We start from the raw sequence: 18588 nt of genomic DNA on the forward strand, positions 1-18588 counted from the left end.
TTCCCAGTGGCTCCACCTTCACAGAGCACCCCCTGCGGGCAGAGGAGCCCAGGGCGCGGGAGGCCCAGTGCACAGAACAGGCGGAGCCAGGAGGGCTCCTGGGGGTGGTGTCAAGGCCTCGCTGTGCTCTTGGGAAAAAACTGAGATACTGGCCGCAAGCGCATCCGTTCACAAGCAGGTGTCAGAGGTTTGGGTGTCTCATGAAGCAGAGCCATTTTCAGATACTCTGTTTGGAAGCCAGAGACGCTTTTGCAAACCTGATCAATCAGCCTGTTTTCCAAACACGATCCGTTCGCCAGACGCCCCTTTTAAAGTGCTTTGAACATGTCCCTGGCTGTGCTCGTACAAGTACCTTCGGAGTTGCCAAAATCTCTTTCCCTTTAACGGCTGGAGTCAATTAACGGCCAGCATGGGTGAGAATGCCAAGCTGTTAATTGTGGGCTTTGAGGTCTTAAAATGTCCTGCGTCTCCTCAGATAAGACAATATTCTGCAGTCATTAAACAAACCACTACATTATGGGGTTGAATCTGATCCAGACGCAACTATTTTAGTAGAAAAAAATTTCAGGCATCCTGAAAGCATTTCCCTGGGATTCTCCAGCCAGCAAACAGCGTGAGTCGCCTGCTGACTTAGCAGGGCCCGGAAGACCCCGTGGGGCCCCCACAGGGAGCCCAGGAAGAAATACCGCGGACCCCTGAGTCTGGAGGGGAAGGGCCTCTGCCTCCCTTGGTCTTTGGAAGCATTTGCTGTAGAAATTGAGAGCTGGAGGATTGAGGACTTGCCGCTCCAAAAATGAGGGGGTCACAGAAACCCAGCCAGCCAGTGGAGAAAGGGGGTCCCCCACAGAGGGGGCTTTGCCCGCATCTTCATCATCCACTCCAGTGGCGCCCGCGCTCTGCCCCATGTGGGCCCGGCCCCTGCAAAGCCCAGAGATGAGGCCTTCCTCCCCAGGGTCACCCCAGCACAGTCGTCACCCCAGGTGAGAGATGTGCAAAGATCTTGTGTGTACGTACTTGCACACGCACGCACACACTCACACACACACACACACAGTGGAACAACTCCAGGAAGTTGGAACACACAGAAGGCGGAATAGCTCCTTTGCAAGATGAACAGTCTTGGTAACAGTCACCCCTGGGGAGGGGACGAAAGGAGAGCCACCAGGTCGAGTGCCCCTGACCTTGGCGCCATTTGTGTTTTTCACCAGTTACATAGATTATCTTTTTTAACGAAAAAGAGGAAAATGGAGCAGGGCTGGAGCTCTGAGCTGCTCGGGTCACTGCCCGGCCCTGCTCCCCAGTGCTGGTCCGGCATCCTGGGCAGTGGACAGCAGTGGGAATTGAAGATGATGCGCCACTTCCCAGCTGTGTGGTCTTGGGAGAATCGCTAGACCTCTCTGATTTTTTTTCCTCTATCCCTCAAGGTGATTTTGAGGCTTAAGTGAGAAGTGGGTGGGGATATGGTCTGTGACTCCGAAGCTGTGTCAGTGTCGCTTTGTTCCTGTTGTCACCACTGCCCCCATCTCAGGGCATCTGAAGAAGACGTGGCGCCCACAGAGGGTGTGAGCCGTCCCTGCCCGGGGGTGGGGGTGTGTGCAGAAAACCCAGCACCTGCTCTGACACTCAGGCCCCCCCGCAAATGCACTCCTGCTCGTAGGTTTAGATGAAAGCAGCCCCATTCAAAACCAAGTCCACTATGCAGGGTTCAGCCAGTTATGTAGTTACCTGTCACCTGGGGACAGCGTAGGGTCTTGGGACCGAGAAATTGTGCCTTGGGTCAGTCCCACTTCCATTCAGAACTGAATCCTGGGAAGTGTCATACTTTGCAAAAAATCATTTTTGCTTGGTTTTGGTTTGGTTTGGGGGTTTCTGTTGTTGTTGTTTGCTTTTTAGGGTGGTCCCCGTGGCATATGGACGTTCCCAGGCTAGGGGTCCAATTGGAGCTATAGCCACCGGCCTACACCACAGCCATAGTGACTCAGGATCCGAGCCACATCTGCGAGCTACACCACAGCTCACGGCAACACCAGATCCGTAACCCACAGAGCAGGGCCAGAGATCAAACCTGCCTCCTCATGGATACTAGTCGGGTTTGTAACTGCTGAGCCACAACGGGAACTCCTAAAAACTCTTTCTGAAGTTTTAGAAATACGTTATCTAAGTCATGACTTGAAAACTTCAGTCCCTAAGCCCCACTGTCCCCAGCCCCTGGCTCCTCTTTTGCCCCGTCCTGCCCTCCTTGTCCCGGGCTCCTGGGTAGCCTTTAATTCTGATGGCCTGTCGTGTCGGGGACAATCACCCCTGAATTTGGCGTCTGAATTTCCTGTCTCCTCTGAGCGAATCAGAATCCACCTCTTACTAAACTGCCAACGCACTGTAATCCCAGTGAGGCTACGCGGAGCCCTGGCGGCTCTTAGCAGAGATGCCTGGAAAGCAGGACGAGGGGTCCCGGGGGGAGAAACACACGGTCAGACGAGGCCGTGGACGTGACAATTCCCGATGCCCGCGTGGCTCTCAGAAAGGTGGCTGTTTGGCCAGTCCCGCCACCAGCCAGTCTGCCCTCTTTGACGTCCTGCTTCCTTCGTGCCGACGGGCAGAGGGACCGATCGCCAAGCCGGGGCTTAGGAACGAGCCAGGCCAGCAGGAGGCAGCTAAACAGAGGACGATGGCGTGGCAGGCTGGCCAGGACTGAGCATTCCCGGATTCTCACTGTGGCCGAGAGGCGCAGGCTTTGCAGCGCTGTCCTCCCGGTTTACAGATCTCCAGGAGCTACCGTCCCCCTCCAGAGCTGTCCAGCCCCCCAGGCTCGCCCCCGCTGGTTATAAGGTTGCTGCGGGAGCGTGGAGGGCTTCCCTGCGTCTCTCTATGGAAGTGCACCTGCGTATGGAGTTCTGTTTCCTGGAGCCGTGCGTGCTCACCTGCCAGGGGTAACTTCTAACCTCTCCAGCCTCCTCGTCAGGGCCTCACAGAGGCCCCGTGGGGAGGTTCATGAGACATTCTCAATATTTCAAAATGCACCCCCCCCCAAAGTTATCTCTTTTCCTTAGGCCGTGCAGCCTCTGCTTTTCCTTCAAATGGCATCAGTGTGAAATAAAGCCCCACGCGGGGTGGGGGGTGCACTGCGGCAGAGCCGGTGGTCTGGATCCACGCCCAGGTCCCATCCTCCCTGGCTGTGTGGCCTGCGGTCGGTTCTCCCGTCTGTGAAACGCTTGAAGTGCTCAAGCGTAGGGTGCCATTGTGACTGAGCCCGATGCGTCAAATAACGATCAAAGAGAAACCAGGTTTTTCTGAATAATCGTCCCCTCCTTCAGCAGATCAACGCTGAGCCCTTCCCACCGGGGTCCAGGTGCTGGGATCCATCAGCGAGCAGACCAGACACACCCGCCCTCCTGGTGGACCCGACTTTCAGGTACGGGGAGCCCCGAGGGACCAGTAGGTATAATTCACGGTAAAGTGCACAAGGCTGCTCGGTGCTGATAAACACACCAAAAACAGAAACAACCCCGGGACAGGAGATGGGGCGTGGGGGCAGGAGGGGCCGCTGGCCCTGTAACCAAGGTCATGAGCCGCAGCCTCGATGATGAAGTGGCTTTTCCTCAACCACCTGAAGGACCCAAGGATGCAGTTATTTGAGAAAAGGTAAATGAACTTGCTAAATTGAGAAAATCTTCCCGAAACACGTTCACGATGGGCGGAAGAGCAGCGTGGCTCTTGAGAGGAGCCCTTGGGAGTCCAGAGCGTGGGTCACTCTGCTGTGGGTTTGTCAAGCCAGCCCTCGTGCTGAGAAGTGAAGAGGCAGAGGTTCCTTCCGGGCAACAGGCTGGACCGCTGCCCGGTGGGGCCAGGGCGCTCGTTGGTCTAGATGTGGGGTTTGCACACAGCAGCCACGGGCCAGGTGCTGCCCAGCCCCCTGCCACGTAAGTTTTTTTCCTAACAGCTGGATTGAGACACAGGCTCCGTGCCTTTCAAGCGCACGGGTCCCCGGTTCTGACTGGTCCGTCTCCAGCGTCGCACAGCTCTCGCTTCGTTCCCGTTTCAGGATGTGTTCACTGTCCCCAAAGGAACGCTTACCCCATTAGCCGTAACTCGGGCCTGCCCCCCTCCCAGCCTGGACAACCGCAGATCCGTTTCCCGTCTCCACAGATTCGCCTCTTCTGGACATTTCATATAAACGAGAGCGAACCGTGGGTGGAGTCTTGTGACCAGTTGCTTTTGCTGAGTGTGGTGTTCGTGAGGTCCCAGGCTGTAGCCTGTGTCCACTCCCTTTGTTGTTGCTGTTTTGTCGAATCCTATTCTAGGGTGTGGATGGCCCCCTTTTTTTTTTACCCACTCAGCAGGTAATGGACGTTCCAGTTATTTCTGGGTTTGCGCACGACGATCAGTGCTGCCGTGTGCTTACAAGGTTTTGTGTGGACGTAGATTTTCATTTCTTTTGCGCGTATACCTGGAGGTGGAACTGCTGGTGGTGAGGCAGGCGCCTCTCTGTTTCGAGTTTTGAGGAACCGCCGGACTGGTTTCCGATGTGGCTGCACCGTTTACTCCCATCCTTGGAGTCTGGGGGTTCCCGTTTCTCCACATCTTTGCCAGCACTTGTCGACGCTTGTAATTTTCTGGCATTTTCCTCCCAGCCATCCTGTGGGTATAAAGGGGGGCCTTTCGGTTTAATTCGCCTGCTCTGAAAACCGATGCTGCTGAGCAGCCACAGGTGCTTACCTGATGTGAACGTATCTTTTGAGAAACGGTTATTGAAATACTTTGCCCATGTTTACACTGAGCTGCTTGTCTTTCTATCATTGCTTTCTTAAAGGTTCTTTGCATTTTCTGGATACAAATCCCTTATTAGATAAGGGATTCGTAAATATCTTCTCCCATTCCGTGGTTGTATTTTCATTCTTGATGTTGTCCTTTGAGGCACAAAAATGTTTAGTTTTGATGAAGTCCTGTCTTTCCTTTATCATTTGTGGTTTCAGTGTCTCATGAAAGAACTTATTAGGAACTCACTGCCCAGCCCAAACGCACAAAGATTGACGTCTTTGTTTGCTTCTAAGAGTTTTATGGCTTGAGGTCTTACGTTTAGGCTCGTGATCTACTTTGAGTTAATTTCTGTGTATGGTGTGAAGTACAGGGTAAAATTATTTCTTTGGCTTATGCATTATCATGCAGTTGTCCCAGCACCATTTGTTGAAAAGGCTATTCTTTCCATCATTGAATTGTTTTGGCGCCTCTGTCAAAAAAAAAAAAAAAAAAAAAAATCAATTGGCTATAAATGTGAGGGCTTATTTCTGGATTCCCGATTCTGTTCCCTTGAGCTGTGTATCTCTCCTTGTGTTAATACCACACTGCCTTGATTATGGCCAGTCATTGTTGAAATTGGGAAGCCTGGCTCCCCAAGCTTGATTCCTCATTTTCAAGACTGTTTTGGCTCTTCAAGATCCTACATATTTCCAAATAAATCTTAGGCTCAGTTTGTCAATTTCCGGGGTGGGGAGAAAGAGCCGGCTGGAATTTTGATAGGGATTGCACTGAATCTGTAAATCAGTCTGGGGGATGTTGCCATTTTAACAGCATTCAGCTTTCCGATCCATGAACATGGGATGTCGTCTCATTTATTTAGGTCTTTAATTTCTTGGCAGTGGCGTAGCCCAGCAAACCCTACCCCAGCCAGACAGTCAAGTTTAGTGTCAGCGATGTCCTGCAGACAGCATGCTCCCCTGATTTGAGCTGGTGAGGTCATTTCACCTCCGGGGTATTCCTCCCCCAAATCCATAACCAGTCTAGTTATGAGGGGAAGAAAATCATAAAAACCCCAGTCAGGGGGGAGTCTACAAAATACCTGACCAGGACTCCTCAAAACTCAAGGTCTAAGAAAGAGAGAGAGAGAAAGGGAGGGAGGGAGGAAAGAAAAGAAGAGAAAAAAGGAAGTCCGTTTGAGTAACTGTCCCCGACCAAGGAGCCTAAGGAAACATGACCACGTGTGATGAGGAAGCAGAAGAAATCCTGGACCTGAAAAAGGACCGTAAGGGAAATCCAGATAAAATGTGGGGTTGAGTTACTGGTCATTTATCAATGTCCATTCCCTATCTGTGGCAAATATACGAGGAGAACATAAGACATTAGCAGTAGGGAGAAAGGGTGTGGGCTGTGCAGGAATTCTCTGCACGCTCTTTGCAACTTTTCTGTAAATCTAAACTCAAGAGGATTCTGTTAAAGTTTAGATTTCTAAGTAAATTATGCCTGTGTAGTGACATGGAGGGATTCCTGAGACATGTGAAATGGACAGAACAAGTTAGAGAGCAGTCTTTATAGCGTTTGCCTGTTTATAGAAAGCAGAACTGTACATTTCTAGATGTACATTGTGTGTAGGTAAATACAGAGGGTGTGCGGTCCCTAAAGAAACAGCTAGACCAAGAAAAATAATTGCCTCTAGGGAATGACAAGGATGGGGAAGGGAGGTGTGGCGAGGGGCGTTACATGGTAGAACAGAAGAAGGTACAGAAGAGAGACTCCTGCTTCCAGAAAAATGGACTAGACATGCTGCTGCTCTTTCTCCACTAAGTACAGCTAAAATCCTGGATATTTGTATTTTTTAAAAGAAGAAGATGACGGAGAAATGGAGAGATGGTCACGGATCTCGGGCCTCAAGAAAGGACATGAGTTCTCTGGGTTTTCTTTGGCTTCATTCTGCCCCCGCTTGTCCTAGGACACCAGTGCGTTTGGATCACACAGAACCCCCAAAAAGCCTGTCCTCCCCAGACAAAGGACCAGGAAAAGGGAGCCTAGCAAAACAGAACACATCTTAACAATAACTCTGCTATTCCAGCCAAACACCACAGAGACAAGAGGGGGTCTCTGGCTCCCGCCAGCAAAGACCAAGTGGGAGACCTCCCAACACCCCCCTCTTCCCTCCTGCTGCCACCTCACAGTTTCGGAGAGGGCCACGTGGGGAGCCGGGACGGTGCCAAGATCCCATGGGGCGCCTGGACCTCCGCCATCACCTGGAGGTGGCAGGGTGTCCTCTACCTCCCCGAGAGGAGTGGGGGTGGTGCCGAGGGAGAGTCAGGACGTTTCCTGCCACGCCGCAGTAGCGCAGCCACCCCCACCTCCGCGTCAGCAGAGGCCGCCTGGGAAACGGGAATGGGGAGCCGAAAGTCCACCCCCATTCAGCTGTAACAAGGGACACCTTCACGCCCAGGAGACAACAGCTGACGCTAAATGGAGCCTGGCCTCCCACCCCCCCCTGGCAGTAACAGGCAATGTCCCCTGCCCCCATTTTAAGCCCTGATAAAATGTAAACTTTATATAAGATACAGAGCCCCAGAACACAATATCCAAAATATCCAGGTTTCAGTTGAAAATCACTCGTTGTACCAAGAACCTGAAGGACTGTAAAATGAATGAGAAAAGGCAATTAACATACACCACGGCCAAAATAATACAGTTCTTAGAACGATCCCGCACAGGTTTTAAAGCAGTCGTTGTAAGAAGGGTTTGATGAGCGATTACAAGTACACTGGAAAAAATGAAGAAATTGAAAGAGTCAACAGAGAAATGGAAGATGTAACAATCACATGGAAAGTTTAAAACTAAAAAGTGGGGCAAATGAGGCGTACCCGTCGTAGCTCAGTGGTTAACGGATCCGACGAGGAACCACGAGGTTGTGAGTTCCATCCCCGGCCTCGCTCAGTGGGTTAGGGATCCGGTGTTGCCGTGAGCCATGGTGTAGGTTGCAGACACAGCTCAGATCCCGCGTTGCTGTGGCTCTGGCGTAGGCTCCACTTCAACCCCTAGCCTGGGAACCTCCATATGCTGCGGGTGTGGCCCTAAAAAGACAAAAAAAAAAGGTAGGGTAAATGAAATAAAGATCTCAGTGGAGAGATTCAGCAGCAGAATGGAGAGGCCAGAGGAAAGCATCAGTGAACTTGAGGACAGAACGATGACAATTAATCTGAACAACAGAGAGAAAGTTGACCAAAAAAACAAAATGAACAGAATCTCAGAGACATCTGGAACTATCACAGAAGACCTGACATATGGGTCATCAGAATCCCAGGAGAAGATGAGAAAGCAGGTGTGGCCAAAAAGGCATTTAAAAAAAAATGGTTGAAAATTTCCCACATTTGATAAAAGATGGAAATATCTGTGTTCAAGAAGCTGCGTGACCCCAAAAATGATAAACTCAGAAGAAATCCATGTCAAGACACACAGTCCAGCTTCTGAAAACTAAAGATAAAAAAAAAAAAAAATCTGAAAAACAGCCAGAGAGGAGTTCCCGTCGTGGTGCAGAGGAAACGAATCTGACCAGGACCCTTGAGGATGCAAGTTCGATCCCTGGCCTTGCTCAGCGGGTTAAGGATCCAGCGTTGCCGTGAGCTGTGGTGTAGGTCGCAGATGCAGCTTGGATCCCGAGTTGCTCTGGCTGTGGTGTAGGCCAGCAGCTACAGCTCCGATGCAACCCCCTAGCCTGGGAACCTCCACATGCTGCAAGTATGGCCCTAAGAAGCAAAAAAAAAAAAAAGAGAGAGAGAGAGAAAAAGGATACATTAGCTATAGGGGAACATACTTGAAATGACAGTGACTTCTCATCGGAAACCATGGAGGCCAGAAGAGAAGAAGGACACATTTTTCAAGCACTGAAAGCAAAGAATTGTCACTTATAGTCTTACATCCAGCAAAAGCATCCTTCAGGAACAAAGGAGAACAAAGACAGTCTCAGATTAAGGAAAATTGGTAGCCAGAAGATCTCGAAGAGACACGCGAAAGGAAGCACTTCCGACAAGAAGAAAATGATACCAGCAAGAAACTCAGAACGTGAGGGAGGAAGGACGAACAGTGGAGAACACGGAGAAGTGGGTAAATTGGATGGGGTTTTCTTCTCCTGTGGGCTTTCCAAGTTGTGTTTGACAGTTGAAGCAGAAATCATAACACTGTCTAATGTGTCCTCATTTATGTAGAGGAAATATTTAAGACAGCTATTTTACAGGCGGGGGAAGGGAAGGGATATAAGGTTTCTGTGCTTTATTGGAACTGGTTAAAATGGCAGCACAAATAGACTGTGATAAGTTATGTACATATAAATAATTCAAAAGCAACAACTGAAACAATTAGAAAGACGCACACACAAAAAGTGCTGTAGGTAAAAAGCCGTGCATGCCATTTGAATCATGCTCGTGTCACCCACAGGAGGGCAGAGACAGGAAAACCAAAACGATACAGAAGGAACTGCAAGAAAAAAATTCCACGGCAGTACTAACGTTGTAATAGTGATTTTAAATACACACAGTCTGGATATACCAAGTGTCAACAGGATTGACTGGGGCGGGGGGGTGGGGAATGACCAAACTATAGGCTGTCTAGACTAAACTTATTTATAGTGATGGAAGTAGGTTGAAAGTATAGGGATAGAAAAGTATTAATCAAAAGAAAGGAGATGGAGCTATATAAAATCAGATAGAGTAGACTCCAGAGCAGAGAAAACGACCAGAGACAGATGGGGGCATACATACGTCAAGATTAAAGGGCAGTCCAACAAAAAGCCATAACAGTCTTCCATACAGAAGTGAGATATGTCAGGGGAGTTCCCGTCATGGCGCAGTGGTTAACGAATCCGACTAGGAACCATGAGGTTGCGGGTTCGGTCCCTGCCCTTGCTCAGTGGGTTGACAGTCCGGCTGGCATTGCTGTGAGCTGTGGTGTGGGTTGCAGACGCGGCTCGGATCCTGCATTGCTGTGGCTCTGGCGTAGGCTGGCAGCTACAGCTCCAATTCAACCCCTAGCCTGGGAACCTCCATATGCCGCAGGAGCAGCCCATAAATGGCAAAAAGACACACACACACACACACACACACACACACACACACACAAAGAAGTAAAATATGTCAAAGCCAAAACTGGTAGAGCTGAAAGACCATTCTACAATTAAAGTCTTCCACATCCTTCTCTCAACAACTGATGGAACAGGTATTTGGGAGAAAGTTTGTTTATGCAAAAGCTCAACAGCAGCATCAACCATCAGGTTTAATTAACCTTTATAGAAAAAGCTCCATTTAACAGCAGCAGAGAACACATTCTTTTCAAGTGTTTACGGAACCTTATCCAAGACAGATCGTATCCCGAACCGTAAAACAGACCTCCCTACATTGAAGAACGTTGACGTCCTAAACAGAGTGTGTACTCAGAGCACGATGGAATGGAGCTGCAAATCAATAATAGACAGGAGGAAATCCTCCAGACATTTGAAATCTAAAAAATGCAACTCTAAATAATCAGTGGGTCAAAAGGACGTCTCAGGGAATGAAAAAATTACATGTACCAGAATTAAAATGAAAATACCTATCAATGCGTGGGTTGAAGCTAAATCTTCTGAGAGGGAAATTTATAGCACTAAATATTTACATGAAAAGAAAAGACATTGTCAATAGTTTAATCTTCCACCTCAAAAAAATGAGAAAAATAAAACTAAAGCAAGGAGAAGGAAGTAAATAATAAAGATGAGCTCAGAAATCAAGCAAATTTAAAATGGGAAAATAATAGAGAAAAGCCTGCAAGACAAAATGATGGTTTTTTGGAAAGTTTAAGAAATTTGACATACCTGTAGCAAGACTGACAAATAATAAAAGAAAATACATAATTATCGTGAAGAAGACAGGAACTGTTATTTCAGATCCTGTCGGCATCAGAAGAACAAGGGACTCCTATAAATAGCACTACCCACTTCAGTTTGACAATTTAGATGAAATGGATTAATTCTTTGAAAAGTACTATCTTTCAAACTCAGTATGAAATAGATCATTTGCATAGCCTCCCAACTATTAAGGAAATCCGTAATTGAATTTTTAATTTAAAATATCCTAAGAAGAAAGCTCCACGCTGAGATGGTTTCACTGGAGAACTGGAGCAACTATTTAAAAAACAATTAACACCAAATCCATAGAATCTGTCCCAGACAATAGAAGAGTGAAAACTTTCTGCCACAAACCTTATGAAGCAAATATTAGCCTGATGCTAAAATCAGGCGAACACCCTTCAAAAAGAAAATTGCAGATCAGTTAGACTCTAGAGACAAATTCCTAACAAAAGATTAGCAAATAGAATTCCGCAGTATATGCAAAGAATTATGCACTCTGACCAAATATGGTTTATTCCAGGCATGCAGAGCTGCTTCAGCATGAGAAGGTCCATCAACATAATCTGCTACATTAGCTAAAGAAAGAGCACATGATCACATCAGTTGATGCAGGGAAAGTATTTGATAGAACTCAATCCCCATTCACATAAAAACTCTCAGAAAGTTAGGAGTAGAGGGTAACTACTGCAATTAGTGAGAGGATATCTGCAAAAATTCTAGAACTAACACCATCCTTAAAGGTGAGGACAGAATGCATTCCCCTTAAAGTTGGGAGCACGGCAAGGACGTCCACTCTTACCAGTGCTATTAAACATAGTTCTGGAAGTGCTGTCCAGAGAACGGAAGTCAAAATGGAAAGAAGAAATAAAACGTTCCCTGTTTGCAGACAATGTGATGATCTGTGTGGAAAATCTTAGGGAATCTATAAAAAAAGAAACTTGCACAACTAATAAATGAGTTCAGCAGGATCCATGTACAAGAACTGTATACAAGATAACCTTATAAGTGTCAGTATACTGTACACCAGAAGTGTTTTCTGTCCTTTTGCAGTGCCTATGATAAAACATAATACCACTTCTAATTGCTGAATAATGAAATACATAGAGTGAGTCTAATAAAACACAGATAGGACATAGATGCTGAAAAATAAAGACTGCGGATGAAAGAAATCAAGGCAGATCTAAATCGATGGAGAGACATACCATGTTCATGGACTGGAAGATGCACGTAGGAAAGATGTCAGCCCTACCCAACTGATACGCAGACCTAACATGATTTCTGTCCATATCCAACATGACTGTCTGTAAGACAAGATTATTCTAAAATTCATATGATAGAAAACTGACAGAACACGGTAAACCAGCTATAATGGAAAAAAAAAAATCATTATGTTAAAAAAAAAAAAAAGAATCTAATACCCACCACTTGACCACGTATGGACCTGTAAGGTGTTTGTCACTTGGAGATATTGCATCATTTTTTGTAAAGAATGTCAGTGGTCATTGGGATAAGGTGTTTATTAATTCAATACAACGCCCCCAATTTTTTAAATAAATAGTAAAATAAAATAAAATTCATATGAAAACCTGAGCAATTCCAAAAAAGAAGAACCATGTTCCCTAACTTTAAGACATTATATTGCTGCAGGAGTTCCCGTCGTGGCACAGTGGTTAACGAATCCGACTAGGAACCATGAGGTTGCGGGTTCGGTCCCTGCCCTTGCTCAGTGGGTTAACGATCCGGCGTTGCCGTGAGCTGTGGTGTAGGTTGCAGACGTGGCTTAGATCCCGCGTTGCTGTGGCTCTGGCGTAGGCCGGTGGCTACAGCTCCAACTAGACCCCTAGCCTGGGAACCTCCATATGCTGCGGGAGTGGCCCAAGAAATAGCAACAACAACAACAACAACAAGACAAAAGACAAAAAAAAAAAAAAAAAAGACGTTATATTGCTACAATAATCAAGACTGTGTGCTGCTGGTGAAGGATTAGATATGTAGATTCACGGCACCAAATAACCCATAAGTAGTTCCACGTTAGTATGGCGAACTGTTATTTTCAGGGTTTTTTTTTTTTTTTTTGCTTTTTAGGGCCACACCTGAGGCATGTGAAAGTTCCCAGGTTAGGGGTCAAATCGGAGCTACAGCTGCTGGCCTACACCACAGCCACAGTGCCATGGGATCGGAGCCACATCTGTAGCCTACACCACAGCTCACAGCAACGCCAGATCCCTGACGCACTGAGCAAGGCCAGGGATCAGACCCCACCCTCATGTATACCAGTCAGATTTGTTTCTGCTGAGCCACGATGGGAACTCCTGGCCAACTGATGTTTGACAGACGTTCAAAAGCAAGTCAATGGAAAAAGGAAATTCTTTGCAAGAAATGGTGCTGGAGGAGCTCCCGTCGTGGCTCAGTGGTTAACGAATCTGACTAGGAACCATGAGGTTGCGGGTTCGATCCCTGGCCTTGCTCAGTGGGTTCAGGATCCGGTGTTGCCGTGAGCTGTGGTGTAGATTGCAGATGTAGCTTGGATCCCGCATTGCTGTGGCTGTGGTGTAGGCTGGCGGCTACAGCTCCGATTCAACCCCTAGCCTGGGAACCTCCATGTGCCAAGAGAGCAGCCCAAGAAATGGCAAAAAGATGAAAAAAAGAAAAAAAAGAAATGATTTTGGAGCAATTACACATCCATACCACAAAACTGAACCTCAACCTGTATCTCCTCCTAGCGGTCAGTACACCCTATACCAACCTTAACTCAAGACGGATTATAGATTTAAGGGTAAAACATAGAAGTATACAACTTTCAGAGAAAAAAAAAACATAAGACATCTTAGGGATCCAAGTTTAGGTAAAGAATTCATAAACTTGATTACCAAAAGCACACACCCACAAAAAATCAATACACTGGACTTCATAAAAATTATAAATATTTGCGAGAGGCCACATGAAAGAGGATGAAAGAAAAGCTATATGCTACACAAAAATATTTGAAAATCGCACATCTGATCCAGGGACTCATATCTAGACTATGTAAAGAACTCGCAAAGCTCAGCAGTGGAATACAAACCAAAGAAAAAATCCAGTTTTAAAAATAGGTTAATTGGAGTTCCTGTCATGGCACAGTGGAAACGAATCCGACTAGGAACCGTGAGGTTGTGGGTTCAATCCCTGTCCTCGCTCAGTGGGTTAAGGCACAGATCTGGCATTGCTGTGGCTGTGGTGTAGGCTGGCAGCTGTAGCTCCGATTAGCCCCCTAGCCTGGGAACCTCCATATGCTGCAGGTGCGGCCCTAAAAAGACAAACACGCACACATAAAAATAGGTTAAGCCGTGAAGAAGCATTTCACCAAAGAGGAGATCGAGATGGCAGAAGAGCCTATGGAAAGATGCTCAGCATCACCAGTCCTTAAGGAAATGCAGATTAAGACTCTGATGCGATGGCAATACACACCTATCAAAGCAGCCAAAATAAAAACAGTGGTAACACCAAAGGCGGGTGAGGATGTGAAAACCCGGATCTCTCCTGCACCGCCACTCGGAATGTAAAATGCTTCCGCAGGGCAGTTTCTTGAAGAAACTACAGATGCCATCAATGCAGAAGCCGGCAATTGCACTCCTGGGCGTTTATCCCAGAGAAATGGAAAAATGTCTTCCCCAAAACCTTGTCCTAAATGCCCATAGCAGCTTTATATTTGTCATAGCAAAAACAGAGACGAAAAAACCCTGAAGCAACCAGAATACCCCTCAGTAGATGACCGGTTAAATGAGCTGTGTTCTCTCTGTCCGACGGAATGGGACTCAGCAGTGAGAAGGAGTGACCTGCTGATACAAACAGCGTGGACGGAGCTCAAGGGCATTGTGCTGAGTGCAAAACGCCCGTCTCAAAAGGCCACGGGCTGGATGCTTTCATTTACGCACCATTCTTAAAAGCAGGTCTGTGGGTGCCAGGACTTAGGGGTGGCGAGGGCGGGGAGGTGGGTGTCACTAAAAAAGGTAGCAGGGGGTGGAGTTCCCTGGTGGCCAAGTGGTTAGTGATCCAGCATCATGAAGGCTGAGGCTCAGGTTCAATCCCTGCCCCAGGAACGTCTGTATCTCGGGTGTGGCCAAAAAAAAAAAAAAAAAAAGTTGCAGGAGAGAGGTCTTTGTGGTGATGGAACAGTTATGTGTTTGGACTTGAGTGATGGTTACCCAAATCTAAAAGGGATGAAGTGTGTAGAACTGTCCACCCGTGATGTGCCAGTGTCCGTTTCCTAATGTTGCTGTCACCGGGGGCTTGTGCAACGTGTCCCCACTGGGGAGGCGGGACGAGGGGCAGTTGGAGCTCTCTGCAATGACGTGGCAACTTCTTGTGATTCTAGGACCATCTTTGAATGTTTTAAAAATCCCAATGAAACAATCTGACAGATCTTTTAGGAGGGCTGCATGAAATCAACGAGGGATGGCACACTTGTAGGGGAGCTGGAACCCTTACGCCCTGCTGGTGGCACTGTAAAATGATGCCACCACTTGAGAAAACAGTGTGAGGGGTTCTTTAAAAGGTAAACCTACACCTCCCTCGCCGGCAGGGGCACGAGTTTCAACAACTGGCCATAACCCTCCCGAGTGTGGCTTTTACGCCCCCTGCCTGTGTCCCCATCTGCTGGACAGAACTGGGGTTCCTTCTTCAACCCCCCCATCTCCCCGCATCCTTAAGACATGACCACACGCCCATGTGCCCCCCAATTCCTCCCGCCAAAGAAGAAAGGACGCAGGTAGGCAGAGACTCCCGTCCTTAGCTTCCCAGCCCTTCAATGCACTCCGTCCGCAGTGGACCGTCCAGTCCAGCAGCCACAGCCACATGGGGCTGCTTACATTTAAATTCGTTAAAATGCAGCGCCTCAGTCACACCAGCCACCGTTCAAGGGCTCGGCGGCCACGTGTGGGTCCTGGCCACCGCATCCGACAGCGCGGGTGACGGTGGCACCTTTGATACGTCGCAGTAAATTCTGTTGGACAAAAACCATCTTCATCTGAGCCTCCCTCCCCGTCACAGGTGCGAGATATGGAAAACATACTTTTGTTTTTGTTTTTTAAGAAATTGGGTCTTCCTGGACCCAGGCCTCTGCCTTTCATTGCGATATTTTTGGAATCAAAAGGTGAGTGTGTCAGAGTCATTTTCCCCAGTGCCTGGGACTCCGTGGCCGGTCCAAAAAATCCTCATTCTTTTGTCCTCTGTCTTGAACCCCTCTGAAGGGAGGAGGCAGGGTTATAAAGGCAAAGAGGAAGGAAGGCTGGACTGGCTGGAGAGGGAGCTCGGACCCCCTGACAAGCCCCTGCCCCGGGTGGAGTTATATCCTGGAATTCCAGGGTTTGTCGTTTTTAATGTTCTGGAAGCCCTGCCTGTGCTCTGTGCTCTGGGCGACCGCAGCCTCTTTGCATCCAAAGCTGTCTCAGCAGCAAGAGCACAGGCACAGCTGGGGGCGTGGAGGCTGCTTCTCTGCTAAATCCACCTGCTGAAGCTCCGTCCCACCTCTTGGACTGGTTTGCAAATGCAGGTGCCAACCGGTGCTGGGTTTTTCCAGGTGGAAAAGTGACTGAACACCGGTGCTTGGGAATACTTCCTGGGGGCGTCTTCCTAGCTCAAGCTCTGATCATTGCCGTTAATGCCTGAGCTCCTTCTGGACCCGACAGGGACTTTGGCTCGTCCAGTGTTTTCCAAATATCACTAATTTTGCCCATCTCCAAATACGATCTGTGCTATAATTCAGAGTGTCATTTTCTTCACGTCAGCCTTTTATTTCCTTAAACCTAAATCCCCGTAGCTTTCTCTTATGAAATACTATCTTAGAAATTCTGCACGTATGTCCTAGCTTATGTTTCTCTAACTTTCACCTTAAAATATTTAGAGTTCCCACCGTGGGGCAGCAGGATTGGTGGTGTCTCTGCAATGCCAGGGTCCCCGGCCCGGCACAGTGGGTTAAGGTTCCGGCATGGCCGCACCTGCGGCAAAGGTCACAGCGGTGGCGTGGATCTGATCCCTGGCCCAGGAATTCCATATGCCGTGGGGCAGCCACAAAAGAAAAAAAAAGTCACTCTTAACCTAAAGAATGGTTGTCCACGTAGCACCCCCGTCACTGATGGCCTCTTTGGGAAACAGTTGATTGGGAGACGCAGAGTCCCGCGTGTCTGAGCCACGTGGATGCAGCCGAGGTCTAACAGGTCTTTCTTCTTCCCTGGGGGATTTTGGAATCTGCACTTTTGAAGAAATACGGCAAAACATGCAGATGAGCCTCTGAGCGCTAACCCTCCTCTGTCCAGCCCACAGGGTAAGGCGGGTAGGGGCGCGACACGCTGTGTGAGCCCAGCCGTCAGCCGGTCTGGGAGTGACCACAGCGAGAGCAGAGTGCTGGCCGTTGTCATCCGCTGTGTCCACCCCCACCTCCCTTATCCTGGAGGTTCAGAGGCATCGAGTGTCATCTTGAAAGTCAATCAGCATTGGGACCACAGCTGCGTGCAGGTCCCTGAGTCAGGCAGAGGGCGAGGGCCATATTTCCGGAACCTTCTTGGATTGGGAGAGAGCGGAGTTAGATCTTGAGAAATACATAGGTGTGGGTAGAAGGTGGTACAGGGAGCATCTTGGGGTCCAGTGGGGAGCTGGTCCAAAGCAGATACAACCCCGGGAGGCCGTATACAGAGGATGCTGAGTAAGCCAGGGACCCAGTGGCCCCGGGTGGCCACGAGGTCGAGCAGAAGCGGCCACCGCCTGCCGCCACCATGACCACCCTCCTCTAGATGCATCTCTAGGATGCAGGCCCAGGCCCCGGAAGCGTCCCTACGAAGGCGGACTCTTCCTTTAAAGGGCTTCCATGTGAGAGCCACGGCCTGGGCAGCACCCTGTCTGCGAGGCTGGTCCTGCCCCTGCTTCCGTCTCCCCGCATCCACTCAGGATTCAAGCAAAACACACTTCAGGGCTGCTGCCCAGTGTTTTCCACTGCGAACTTTGCAGCCGGAGATGTGGTATTGGACACCAGAGTCCATGTATCGACAGCTCTTTTATACAGTTAACCGCAGGGTCTTCTGAAATCCCCATTTTAAAAGAATCAGAAAGGCCAAGACTTCAAGACCAGAAGCCAGCTTCGAACTCCTTCTGTGCTTCTCGTTCACTCACCAGACTTTTTAAGGGCCGTTGCTCCGGGTCAGGCGCATTGCTAGGCACTGGGCTGGGAGGAGCAGGCAGAGATCTCGCACCCACAGCCTCTGTCCCTAGAGCTCGTGGTTCTGCGGAGCGGAAATGACTCAGAGTCAACACAAGGCCGTGCGAGTTCTACGGGGACCCAGGCCACGCCGGAAAGCCACGTCGGAAAGGTGGTGTCTGGGGCTCGGAAGGACGCGTCGGCGTTGGCCAGCCGGAAAAGGAGAGACGCTCGTTTCCCACCTGTTGGAGTGGCTGACAGGGTAAAAGGCTGGCACCACCAGGGCAGGTGAGGATGTGGAGCAGCTGGCATGTGGACGTGGTTGGCGAGAGTGTCATACGGCGCCACCGCTTTGAAGCCCGGCGTTTCCTGTAGCTCGTCACCCATCCGCCCTGGATACGCGACCCCGCCGTTCTCCGCCTCAGTATTGACCCGGGAGAAAAGAGAACGTGTCAGAAACAAACGGCTTGCACGGCAGCCTCCTTCATTACGCAAATGCTCGTGCACAGAAGAAGGGTCGGGCAGTGATGGATTCGCTTGTACAGTGGCCCAGTTCCATGCAGCGGACCTCTGAACAGGGGGCAGAAACAAACCGCTGACACCCTCAGCGAACTGCACGCATTCCACAAACATTGCGTCGTGCCAAGGAGGCCAGACACAGTCGAATACGAATAATGAGACGTCATCCATAGGAAGTCCCAGACCCGACACAACAGTGAGTCTAAGGTGATGGGAGTCAGACGGTGGTGGTTTGGGGGTGGGAAGCTGAGTGATGCATCAACCGTAACTCTGGGTG

General features: G+C 49.0%; 1 long non-coding RNA gene across 1 annotated transcript in view; it reads left to right on the plus strand.

The window, feature by feature from the left end:
* The window catches only part of LOC110259838, a 28963-nt gene that overhangs the window by 1318 nt on the left and 9057 nt on the right, over window positions 1-18588 (plus strand). The window contains exon 2 of the long non-coding RNA XR_002342198.1: window positions 3312-3409. This is a non-coding gene — a long non-coding RNA (uncharacterized LOC110259838). The remainder of the gene's footprint in view (window positions 1-3311; window positions 3410-18588) is intronic.

Source organism: Sus scrofa, chromosome 3 (assembly GCF_000003025.6).
Source record: "Sus scrofa isolate TJ Tabasco breed Duroc chromosome 3, Sscrofa11.1, whole genome shotgun sequence".
Taxonomy (NCBI): Eukaryota; Metazoa; Chordata; class Mammalia; order Artiodactyla; family Suidae; genus Sus; species Sus scrofa.